This window comes from Vulpes vulpes, chromosome 12, assembly GCF_048418805.1.
Source record: "Vulpes vulpes isolate BD-2025 chromosome 12, VulVul3, whole genome shotgun sequence".
In the NCBI taxonomy this organism is placed as follows: Eukaryota; Metazoa; Chordata; class Mammalia; order Carnivora; family Canidae; genus Vulpes; species Vulpes vulpes.
Genome location: NC_132791.1, coordinates 57416116 through 57429021, shown reverse-complemented (window position 1 = coordinate 57429021; position 12906 = coordinate 57416116). Strand labels below are relative to the sequence as shown.

General features: G+C 35.9%; 1 long non-coding RNA gene across 1 annotated transcript; it reads right to left on the bottom strand.

Annotated features, from left to right (window-relative positions):
• Positions 1–2024: 2024 nt before the first annotated feature.
• Positions 2025–6980, bottom strand: LOC112917111 (uncharacterized). Its single transcript, XR_003234413.2, has 3 exons — positions 6917–6980; positions 6127–6190; positions 2025–4760 (listed from the first exon to the last, which is right to left on the bottom strand). It is a non-coding gene; the product is annotated as an uncharacterized lncRNA (long non-coding RNA).
• Positions 6981–12906: the final 5926 nt, after the last annotated feature.

Genomic DNA, 12906 nt, shown 5'->3' with positions numbered 1-12906 from the left:
ATTTGCCTGAAGACAAAATAAAGGAAAAAGTTCTTCCCTCCTCCGCCTCTATACCTTGACTACAGTTGCTGGAATCAAGTAAGAACGGACATGAGCCCCCACAAAATCCCCACTAGAATGAAGGGAAATTTTGAACATCTCTGATATGCCAAAATATTCTCTGAGCTGGATTTCCCTGACCCAGTCTAACACTAATTCTCTTGTTTTACAGAGCAAGAAACTAAGGCTCAGAGGGTAAAACAGTTCCAACATGGACTCCAAAGATTGTCAAATAAATCATGGTAATAATGGGATTCAGCACAAAATGACTTGTATTTCTCACCCAGCCTCAGGGTATAAAGCAAAATTCCTCTAAGTGAACATGGAACTCGAACTCCATCCTCATTGGATAGAGACTGGGTTTTGAGTAAGCCTGTAACCCAGCATCCGTCAAACAGATATAATGGAAATTTTCTGTGGGGATGATTTCTGGAAGAGATTTTGATCCCTAATAAGAAGAGAAACAGTGAGGAAGACTGCATCTTACATAAAATCACCCAGTCAAGGATTTGATGCAAGCAACTCTCTGACACTGCACCAGAGGCATAAAAATGCCCAGATGTCGCCTTCCAGTCAGTTGAGACACTGTTTTGGCTGAAAAATTCTAATAAGTCAGTCCAAAGTGAATGAAACATATAAAAGAGTCCTGAAAGTGCAAAGCAAGAAGCAATCATTGAAAGCTGGATTTTAAGGAAGATATTCTGGAGAGGCAGAACTTCACAAGGTCTTGGAAGAGAAAGAAATATTGGGGGCAGAATGGAAAACTGTTCAGTGTATTCTGGCAGTGGGAAAACAAATTAGGGAAGGGAAAATCAACAGTATCAAGTGTCATGGTGGCTGCTCAGTTTGTGTTTAGAAAGGGTAATTTATAGCTATTTAGGTTTTTAATTAATATTCAAAAGGTTTTGATTTAAGGTTCTCTTAAGTCTTTGTGATCAACAGCCAAATCTTCCACTTAAAAATCTAATATTTGTTGGGGCATCTGGGTGGCTCAGTCAGTTAAGCTCAGGTCATGATCTAGGGTCCTGGTATTCAGCTCCAAGTCAGGCTCCCTGCTCCTCCCTCTCCCTCTATGCCTCCCTCTTTCGCTGTTCCCTTGCTCATTCTCTCTCTCTCTTGAATAGATAAATAAAATCCTTTTTAAAAAATCTAATACTTGTCATAAAAAACAAGAAAAATCACTTTCACATATTTTTATTAATATTCAATTAACTCATGTTAAACAGGTTAAAATCACTTTAGTTCTGTTTAAAGCCTTAATTATATTTTAATCCAATTTTAAGTCACACTTAATATATTTGATTTTTGGTAAGCATTTCAAATGTTTGAGCAAACATACTTAAACTCTAACAAGTAAGATATTCCCCAGCTACTACATAACTCTCACGGATCAAATAAATTATATGAATATGAATCACAAGTGTTCACAAGTAGAACAAAGCTGATTTTTAAAATTATTTGAATTCTATTACATTTTCCCACTTATCACAAATCTAAGCCAAATACATATTTCAAATGGAAGTCACAAATGCAAATCACTCAGATTAACAAATATATGTTTTCCTAATGATTGTGTAAAATGTTCTTTTTTTTTAAGGAAATTCGGTTGCTAACTTGGAATATGTTAAGGAGTTAGGATGACAAATTATGTATATTTCACTTTCCACTTTAGTCAATAAAGAAGCATTTTGTATTATACAAATATATATTTGTATTGTATTTTATTTTATTATTTTTTATTTTTTGGAAGCCTTATTGTTTTTTTTTAGTGGAGTTCAATTTGCCAACATATAGCATAACACTCAGTGCTCATCCCACCAAATGCCCCCGTCAGGGCCCATCACCCAGTCACCCCAACCCCCCTGCCCACCTCCCTTTCCACTACCCCTTGTTCGTTTCCCAGAGTTAGGTGTCTCTCATGTTTTGTCACTCTCACTGATATTTTCACTCATTTTCTCTCCTTTCCCTTTATTCTCTTTCATTAATTTTTATATTCCCCAAATGAATGAGACCATATAATGCTTGTCCTTCTCTGATTGACTTATTTCACTCAGCAGAATACCCTCCAGTTCCATCCATGTCAAAGCAAATGGTGGGTATTTGTCGTTTCTGATGGCTGAGTAATATTCCATTGTATATATATACTATATCCTCTTTATCCATTCATCTTTCCATGGACACTGAGGCTCCTTCCACAGTTTGGCTATTATGGACATTGCTGCTAGAAACATCGGAGTGCAGGTGTCCCAGCGTTTCATTGCATCTGAATCTTTGGGGTAAATCCCCAGCAGTGCAATTGCTGGGTCGTAGGGCAGATCTATTTTTAACACTTTGAGGAACCTCCACAGAGTTTTCCAGAGTGGCTGCACCATTTCACATTCCCACCAACAGTGCAAGAGGGTTCCTCTTTCTCCGCATCCTCTCCAACATTTGTGGTTTCCTGCCTTGTTAATTTTCCCCATTCTCACTGGTGTGAGATGGTATCTCATTGTGGTTTCATTTGTATTTCCCTGATGGCAGTGATGCAGAGCATTTTCTCATGTGCTTTTTGGCCATGTCTGTGTCTTCCTCTGTGAAATTTCTGTTCATGTCTTTTGCCCATTTCATGATTGGATTGTCTGTTTCTTTGCTGTTGAGTTTAATAAGTTCTTTATAGATCTTGGATACTAGCCCTTGATCTGATAGGTCATTTGCAAATATCTTCTCCCATTCTGTAGGTTGTCTTTTAGTTTTGTTGACTGTTTCTTTTGCTGTGCAGAAGCTTTTTATCTTGATGAAGTCCCAATAATTCATTTTTGCTTTTGTTTCCCTTGCCTTCATGGATGTATCTTGCAAGAAGTTGCTGTGGCCAAGTTCAAAAAGGGTGTTGCCTGTGTTTTCCTCTAGGATTTTGATGGAATCTTGTCTGACATTTAGAGCTCTCATCAATTTTGAGTTTATCTTTGTGTATGGTGTAAGAGAATGGTCTAGTTTCATTCTGCATGTGGCTGTCCAATTTTCCCAGCACCCTTTCTTGAAGAGACTGTCTTTTTTTCCAGTGGATAGTCTTTCCTGCTTTGTCAAATATCAGTTGACCATAAAGTTGAGGGTCCACTTCTGGATTCTCTGTTCTGTTCCATTGATCTATGTATCTGTTTTTGTGCCAGTACCACACTGTCTTGATGACCACAGCTTTGTAGTACAACCTGAAATCTGGCATTGTGATGCCCCCAGATATGGTTTTCTTTTTTAATATTCCCATGGCTATTGGAGTCTTGTAAAATGTTCTTATATGAAAGCATAAGCACCATGGGCTTGGTTTACTTCATTGTATTAATATTTAATTCTAAATCTGCCTGAATATGAAGGCTTAACTAATGGAGATTTGTCATCTTAGGTGCAATGAAATTATTGAATCAAAGTTCTAGGACCTTCATACAGTTACTTGTCGTTCAGAAATCTAAGACCAGGAGGTAGGACTTGAGTTCGACGTCTGCATGATTTTACTAGAGTCACAAATGGACAGTCCCTTTTTTTATATAAACTGTGTGAACAAGCCCATGCCACGTATCAAATCAATTTTAATCACCTAACTAGGGTAGCTAGAATTCTGCACCCTCACCTGGTTACAATTAACTTCCTTCATTCTTTGATTCTTTTAATCTATTTAATGCCTTCTGGGATCCTGCAAACTTAACCTTTTCTTTTTTTTTTAAGTCCTGATTGGATTTTGCATGCTTCTCATACTTTGGTCTAGCTCTAGACATAACCTGTAATCTTTTTAATGACACAATTGGCTTTGTAGAGCATCTGGCCAACAGTGTCCTATGTTCTTTAACAGAGATCTCTTGCCAAGAACAGATCCACAAAGAAGGTCTGTAAGGCCATGAAGCTGATGCTCAGGTCATGGAAAGTTCAAGATGGAAGGTAACAGAGAGCATTGGAATGGTCAGAATGGAAGTCAGACAGAGAATGAGTTCAAGGGATTCAAGAAAGTCTTCACTGGGTGAAGGGATCACCATTGCCTGATGGAGGACAAGTAGAAAAGACAGCAGCTATGAGAATGGGGTCGTGTCAGGGAAATGGCCCTGTTCAAAGTTCCTGTTCAAAGTCTCTGGGAAATCTATGATGGTGAAATCCAAGGTAATGCCAATGCCCACATGTGCAAACAATGTGGTGAAGGTGAAGGTGTGCAACATTACAGAGATTGGAGGACTTAGAAGGAGACTAAATTTTAGTAATGAATAAAAGCATTAGGGTTGATAGCAAAGGTAAAGAAAGAAATTTGGTCCCAGACCTCCAGCCATCTATTAGAGAGGACCCCACAGGAAAAAAAAATTCCCTGTTCAGCTAACATTCTGGACAACCCAAAAACATCTAAGCAGTAAGCCAGCTGCCCCTTCATTTCCAGCAGCATCTAAAACATCAAACATTCCAACCAATATTAAGAAGTGAGAAAAACACAATCACTTTAGAGCTGGTGGTAATAATGGAATTTGATCTGTGGCAACTTTGTAAATAGTTTTATTGAAACTGAAGTTGTTGAAAAATTATAAAAATAGCATCCACATTCTTTTTACCACATCTACTAATATTATCCATATTTGAAATTATATTACAAGATTGGTCTGCCTTGTCTTCTATAGTATATTTGAAAATGTCTCTGAATTAGGTGACATCTGTTTCAAATAGAAAAACTGAAATGCAAGAAGCTAGGAAACTTCTCATTTCCCATAGAATCCCTAGAAGGAAAGAAGAGAAAAACATGAGGCTCAAGTGGTTTCTCTAAACCCCTATATGGCTTTATCACCCCATCCTTAATTCAAGTGTACTTGTTAGATATTTAGTGGAAACAAGTGAAGGCAAATTTCATCTGTTCTTCATCAGAGATACCAACTACATTTTTGGTTCCAAATAGAGTTGCCAGATTTATCAAATAAAACTACAGAATACTCAGTTAAATTTGAATTACAGATAAGGAGGTGGGAGATTTTTTTTGGTATAACTATGTCGCAAATATTGCATGAAACATACTTATACTAAAAAAATCATTATTTATTTGAAATGCAAATTTAACTGGGTGTACTGAATTTTATCTGGCAGCACTAGTTCTAAAGTGAGTAGAGTTTGGTGACTTGAAATCAAAGGGTTGTGGAACAGGAGTCCTTGACAAATATCACTAATAAGTGTAATAATCTAATCTAAGCCACTAAGGTCCTTCTACTCCCTATCCTTCACTCCTATCCCCGTAATATATTTTAAATTTTAGTCCATATCTTATACAGCCAAGAGAGCTAATGAGAAAAGCATTAGGATTGATGGCAAACGTAAAGTGAAGAAAGAAATTTGATCTCAGAGCTCCAGTCACCTACTAGAAAAGACCTCATGGAAAAAATATCCCTATTCAACAACATTCTGGACAATCCTAGGATGTCTAAGCAACAATCCAGCTGCCCCTTCATTTCAAGCAACATCAGAAACATAAAAAAATTCCAATAACAAGTACTGAGAAAACACAGTCACTTTAGAGCTGGTAAGCTAATAAGAAAGTAAGCATAGTTTGTACACAATTGTACAACCAATTAAATTGGCTAAAACTTGCTTATTAACTGATTGACATGTTATACAAATGGAAATAAGTAACAGTAGATTATTGAACTTACATTTTTAATTAAAATTAAAACCCCAATACTCAATCCATTGTGTGTCAATAATAAAAAGTCATGCCTATTGAATGGGTGTCAAATGCATGAGAATAAATGAATTTCCTGAAGAAGTGAGTGAAAAAAAGACAGAATGTCCATGATATCAGTACAGAGAGGAGGGGAAGAAAAAGGGTTAGCAAATAAATGGCTATCGATGTACGATAGGCACGCTAATAACCCCTCCTACTCAGATACTCATACCCTAATCCCTAGAATCTGCAACTATGTTATCTTACATGGCAAAAGGGACATTGCCAATGTAATTAAATGTAAGGATCTTGAATGGGGAGAGTATCCTGGATTATCTAGGTGGACCCAAACTAATCACCTGAACCTTTAAAAGTAGAGAATCTTTCATTGCTTCAGAGAACCAGACAGATGGCAGCATGAGGACACAACCCACCATTGCTAGCTTTGAAGATGGTGGAAGGGAACGTGAGCCAAGGAATGCAGATGGTCTCAGGAAGCTAGGGGAAAAAAAAAAAAAACCCAAATTAGGAAATGGTATCTCCCTTGGAGCTTCTAGAGAGAAACTCAAGACTGCCAGCATCTTTAATTCAAGTAGACCTGTCTCTGGCTTCTGACCTGCAGAACTGTAAGATAAAAATTTGTGTGGATCTCAATGTCTGTATTTGTTGTAATTTACAGCTGCAGTAGAAAATTGATACATAAGGCTTGACTATTTCCAGTTAAAACAAAGAATTTGAGTGGCAATCTCACAGGGAAGGTCTCAGTGCAGGGATCTTTACAAGAAAATTAAAGGATTTTCTCTGGATACCTGGATGTGAATTTGCATGCTCTCTCCTACTAATGGCCCATCTCCTCCCCCAGTTTACAGGGAGTTCATAGGGATTGTCCAAATGCTGGACTACCCCACCATTTTATTTTATTTTTATTTGTTTATTTATTTTTACCTCACCATTTTAAATTAGAATCTACTCATGCAGCTATGGTGACGCAGACACTATTTTAAAGCACAAAATAAAATGAATAAAAGAGGCAGATTCCAACAAATATTTAAGCTCTAAAGCAGAAATTAGTTCAAAATTTTGTTATTCCCTAAGAAGCCTTGTATTGTCTTAAGCATACACTAGGAACTCACAACTTTAAAGTATATTTTAAAGAAAAGATTTGGCCGTGGGTGTGAATAGTTTACATCATTTAATATGTGCATAATCAAGCAAAAGTCTTACCTTCTGATTTTTTTTTAGAAAATATTAATTGTAGAACTTGTGTTCAAAGGACCTTAAAGATAAAATAAGCCAACATCATTCATTCAATACATAAATGCCTTTTTACTCATTTATCCTTCATGTGACATAAAAATGAATTATTCTAACAAGAGGAAGACAGAATTCTTAATTGCATGATGGTAGTATGAATAATTCAATAGAAGCAAGGAATTTTCGTACCAATGCATTGACGCACTTACAAAGCTAGCAGAACATTGTCTGTTGTCTGTAAAATTTCTCAGGTTACATTAGAGAAAACCTACTCAGAAATAGAATGAACATTTAGCACTTTAATCTCAGATAATGAACTGGCTAAAGAATTTGGTGGCAAGTTATTAAATAATTTGCATTCACCAGCAGAATACAGCAGTAGTGTGGCAAAAATCCATCTGACTCAAAATTAAATGTGATGCATTCCCTAACAAAGAGGGATCATGTAATTTAAAAATGAGACTAGAAATTAGTAGTAAGTCAGTACTATGCCTTTTTCAGCATTTGATGGATGCAGCATAGTTTTTAAGGAAACATCCCAAAACTTGACTTCTCTACAGCTTCTCTAAGAACAGGTGATTAAATCATTACAATGTTTCTGTGAATGGACGTCACACATAAGATACAGTATTTACTAACTGAAAGCATGTAATTTTCAAGTATATCTAGGAATTACAGAAAAAAACAACACTAGACAGTGCCAGTTCAGAAAAGCATGCTTTTGAACAATGTTTTGTCTACACATTTGGTTTTTCTGCCTAACTTTCCTTTCTTATCTTCTTTTCTGAATCTCACAAAGACTTTTAGTTTATTGCAGAGTATTCATCATTGCTGAACTTATAATCTCAAACTAAACATGACTCAGAATACCCTCAATTTTTGCCCTGCAGCCTTTGGTTACCTAAAGTTTACCTTTCTCTGATGTCTGTGCCAGTCAGTTAAAGTCAGGAAACTATGACCTTCCATTCTGATGATTTTCTTCAGAAAAGTGAGGACAGCTGTGGGGTAGTCAGTTTAAAGCACTTGGCTTCTGAATATAAATGAAGTGTTTCTAAAATTTCAGCTCTTTCTTTCCTTATCTGTATTCATTCAGCAGCTGATGAAACTATCTTCCAAATTATTGGCTTTTGTTTGTGTGTGTGTCTGCAGAACTGTAGAGTCAATATGAATCAGCTGACAATTTTTAAAAGTGGCAACAAAAGTCCTGAGGCAAATTCAATGAATTAAAGGCTTCTGAAGCACAATTCTGATTAAGTTTAGCTTCTAGGTAATTGCTCTTATTTGAAGGTGAAAGAGGAATCTGTGGGAATTGTTACTTTCATTTGGGTGAAATCTGTAGTAATCTGAAACTGCAGATGTGAGCTACATTTATTATACAACATAAACATCAACACCTCCCAGAGACAAAGGATGAGTGTTCTACAGCTAAAACAAACCGAGAAATTTTGTGGAGGATAGACAGACTACAGTGACTCCATGGGCCCACATGATTTCACATTCCCTTGAGAGGTCTCAGCGCCTCGTGGGCAGCTGGTGGAGGAAAGGTCCAAATGAGCTGTGCCATTAATCAGTAATATAGAGGCATGGTGGGTGGCTGGGGTCTTGGGGTGGAGGAGAGACTTAATAGTGGGAATAAGAATAGCTGTGGATTCTGAAAAGATAAATTAATGGGTTCTGAATGAGAAAAGTAACACTGGGGTCTATGGGGATGACTAATGTATAAGCGTTATTACAAAATCTGGCTTACCTTTAGAATGGTTTTATTTCTTTAATTTCTGATCATCTGAATAAAGACCCCTATAATTCCAAATTCCTTCTCTGCAAGTTTAAAGTATCAGTAAATTCAGAGAATATAGTAGTAGAGTTTGAAATATATAGATATATGTCTCTATCTATCTATCTATCTAATCTTTTAGTAATGAATTTGCAGATTTGTTCATTTATTTTACTCCTAGTAACTCGTGTTTTGTATTCAAATTCTCAAATATAAAGTAATCATACACAATCCACTCATTTCAGAGAGATGAAATGGATAGCTGGCATTTCTTCAAACATTGATAAAGATCTACTCAAAGTCCCATGATAATTGTCCCACAACTGCTACTATTTCAAAGTTTTATAGTGTTTTAAAGCAAAAGCCAGGGAAATTTATCAAATATATTAAGTAAATAGATATTTTAGGATATTCATTTAAAATATAAATACAGGATATTGTTATTTATATTTTTTAATTGTAATATAGTTAACATACAGTGTTACATTGGCTTCAGGTGCACAATACAGTGATTCAACTTTTCTGTATGCTAGGTTATGCTCCCCACAAATGTAGCTGCCACCTGTCACCATGCAATGATATTCCAATGTCATTAACTATAGTCCCTATGCTGTTAATTGACAGTTAAATAATCTTATTAATCTAAGGTAATTAATTTAACTCCCTTCACGGTATAATGGTAAGATATTAGCAGAAATGCCCCATTGATAGTGCTATGTTTTAGTTAGTGTTTGGTATATGTGAAGTATAATCAAAATCAGAAGATTAAAAGAGGAGATGTTTGCTAGTACAGTTCCTATATCTTGATAAAGTGATTGTAAACTTAAGGGGGAAAAAACTGAGATTTGGCTGCCCAGAGATAAAACACATTTAAAGAAATACGCACTTTTTCAAGCAACAAAAATAGGATCAGTTTTGTGTTTTTATAGGAGTTGCAGAAATTTGTCAATAACTTCATTTAAGTGAAAATTCATTTTTAAATTTTTAAAAAAGATTTATTAAGATTTATTTATTTGAGGGAAAGCAAGAAAGAGAGGGCACAAGCAGGGGGAGGGGCAGAGGAAGAGGGAGAAGTTGACTCCCTTTTGAGTAGGGAGCCTGATGCAGGGCTCAATCCTACGACCCTGAGATCATGACCTGAGCCAAAGGCTGACACTTAACCAACTGAGCCACCCAGGTGCCTCTACTTCATTTTTTTTTTTTTAAGTGAAGATGGTCGACATTCAAGAATTTGCATAGACCACTATAAGGAAGAACAGATTTTCTTAGATTTGTTTCTTTTCTCATGTCCAGAGAATTGCTTAGGCTTATTTGTCCGAAGGGCATAGATGAAAACTAAATGTAATAATGTTTCCCCTATGGTTTTCAGATTTGATTAAAATGATTGGTGGAATGAATGTGTGTTGTGGTTGATAGTCTTCTAAATTTAATGAAGAACACTATAATTACAGTCAATCTTATGTGATGCTTTAAACAAATATTTACAGTTTACAATGAGAACGTTTTGTCCTATTTATGACCTCTAACATGGCTTAGAAATTATAGCTTAACTGGATGCTTTGATATAATTAAATATATATTTAGCTGGCTACCTAAGTTTTGCATGATAAAAATAAAGTTGCAAGTCAGTGGGTTTGGGCTATTTTTTGTTTGTGTGTTTGTTTTAGCTTCCCTAACAGTTACTTATTCTAAAGTCAAATGCAATTTTTTTTCAAGTAATGCCTATTAGAGACAAAGAAGAATAAAAAATACTGTACTTTTTCCTCAAAAAAAGACTTCTATAATTTTAAATAGAGGCAAAATTTAGGAGACTCATAGAAGTTTGTATCAGAAAGACACTTTGAGAAACCAGACTACAAAATGGAGCTGTTTATCCTATTTCAAATACAAGTAGGATGAGTCTTTTACTTAGATTCATTCACTCTTTCTGAGCTTTACTATCTTTAAATTCTTCTTTGAATTTTTCCTTATAGTACAAATCTCTCTTCCCACCATTCAAGTCCAATTCCCATTTCTCACTTCCAACAGTAATAGAGTCACTGGGTAGAGCCCTATAATATGTGGTAACTTCCAATAGAAAAATTTATACCATTTCACACCCAAAAAAATGTTTTGTACTGTTAAGGATGGCTTATAAATATGTTGTTTTTATTGATATTGGGTTTCTTGGTGAAGGCTCAGCACTTGTCACTCTGATTACAAACTGAGGGTCCTTTATTTTGATTGTACATCATGATAAAGAACTTGCTTGACTGTCAACTCTCACCTTCCTATTGAGGTGGGTGGTGGGTGGTGAGGTGGGAAGTAATAGTGGTTTTTTTCTATTTCACATCAAAGTCCAGAGACAATAATAGATTACTACCACTTACATCCCATTGTCCAGAACCAAATGATTTGGCCATTCCTAGCTAGGACGGAAGGAAGGAGATGCACCCTTGATTTGGGACAGCCATGTGTCCAGATGAATATCAAGACTTTATTAAGAGAGAATAAGTGAAAAGTGGATCTGGGGGGACAACCAGCAGTCTCTTTCATACTCCACACCATATATTTTAACACTGAATTAACAATCAAACCTGTTGTGCTTACGATCTGTCATAGGGATTTATTTAATCCTAATTGGATCCTGACCCAAACTAACATCATTCATAGTTTTCAATTCAAGTATTTCTGTACTTCATGCAAAGGAAAAAAATAAATTGGACTCAAGGATGATACAGAGGAAAAATAATATTGCTAAGCATCAGGTTACCTTGAGTTTATAGTAAAACATGCGCATGGTATATTTTAGAAGAGAAGAAAATAATTACATAATAGATCTCACTATAGGGAAATCTCTTATTTAAACTAAGTTATTTATTTATTAAGTACTTGGCCCTGATCTTTATTTTCTAGTGACTTGCTGTAGGTTCTCAAAATAATATGAAGTGTTACATTAAAGGGATAGGACTCAATTTAAAAACTTAGCTTTGTTTGGGAGTCCTAAAGCGTGGCCAATTTATTACCATGCCAGAACATTTCAAGGTGCTTCATAAAAGATGTACAATTACTTACCAATTGTAATGCAATCTGTGGTCCTAAGATAAGATTGAAAGCAGAAGGAAATAAATGAGTCATTACAACTATTGGCTTCTATTTTTGATAAGATTATAAAGGCATTGCCTGCCCTCAGTCTTAGCGGCTTCCTATGTGAATATGCACGAAGAATGTAGGTGTGGCGAATAAAACAGAAGAAGCTATTTTAATACATTTTCATAACATCTTGCACATACTTCTAAACTGAGTTCATAAAAAAATAAATAAACTGAGTTCATTGGATACAATCTAATTATCAAAAAATTATATTACATTAAAAACTGAAAGAAATTCGAAAGACAACTCTTCCTATTTTTGCTAAAATAAACCCCTGATTTGGGGTCTTCTAAATTCCTAGGTACTTGCATTCTACATAATATGATTTAAATGGTCTATGTTGAAATTTTCAACATTTAAATGTTTTTCTTTTCCTTTTTGCCCAGGCTTACTGGGTATACATTACTAACACTTCCAGGTTTCTGCGCTTTGTGTAAGAGTTAAGAGACAATTGGATAAACTTTTTTTTTTTCTAAATTGTATGCTTTTCTGACTTACTAAAGCCTCGAGCAGAGAGTCATTCTTTGATCCTCCTCCCTCTGATGGGCTCACAGCTTCATCACTGATGTCTTGGCTTTCCTGGCCTTTGTATATTTTTGACCTAAGTGATTTTTTGGTAGGCATACACAAAAATCTGAAGGAATGAATAATACTAATAGATTAGTAAAAACAAATCTGGGATTTCCAGCAAGGATATCTTATGATCAGGTTTTTTTTTGTTTTGTTTTTTAATTTTTATTTATTTATGATAGTCACACACACACAGAGAGAGAGAGAGAGAGAGAGAGAGAGAGAGGCAGAGACACAGGCAGAGGGAGAAGCAGGCTCCATGCACCGGGAGCCCGACGTGGGATTGGATCCCCGGTCTCCAGGATCGCGCCCTGGGCCAAAGGCAGGCACCAAACCGCTGAGCCACCCAGGGATCCCTGATCAGTTTAATTTGATTTCAAACTAGCAAATAATTCTGACAGTGAAGGTTAATAGAAATCATAAATGCTGTCCTGCTGAATTCGCATACCCATTGCTCAGTGCTTTCACTTTCTTGGTAATAACA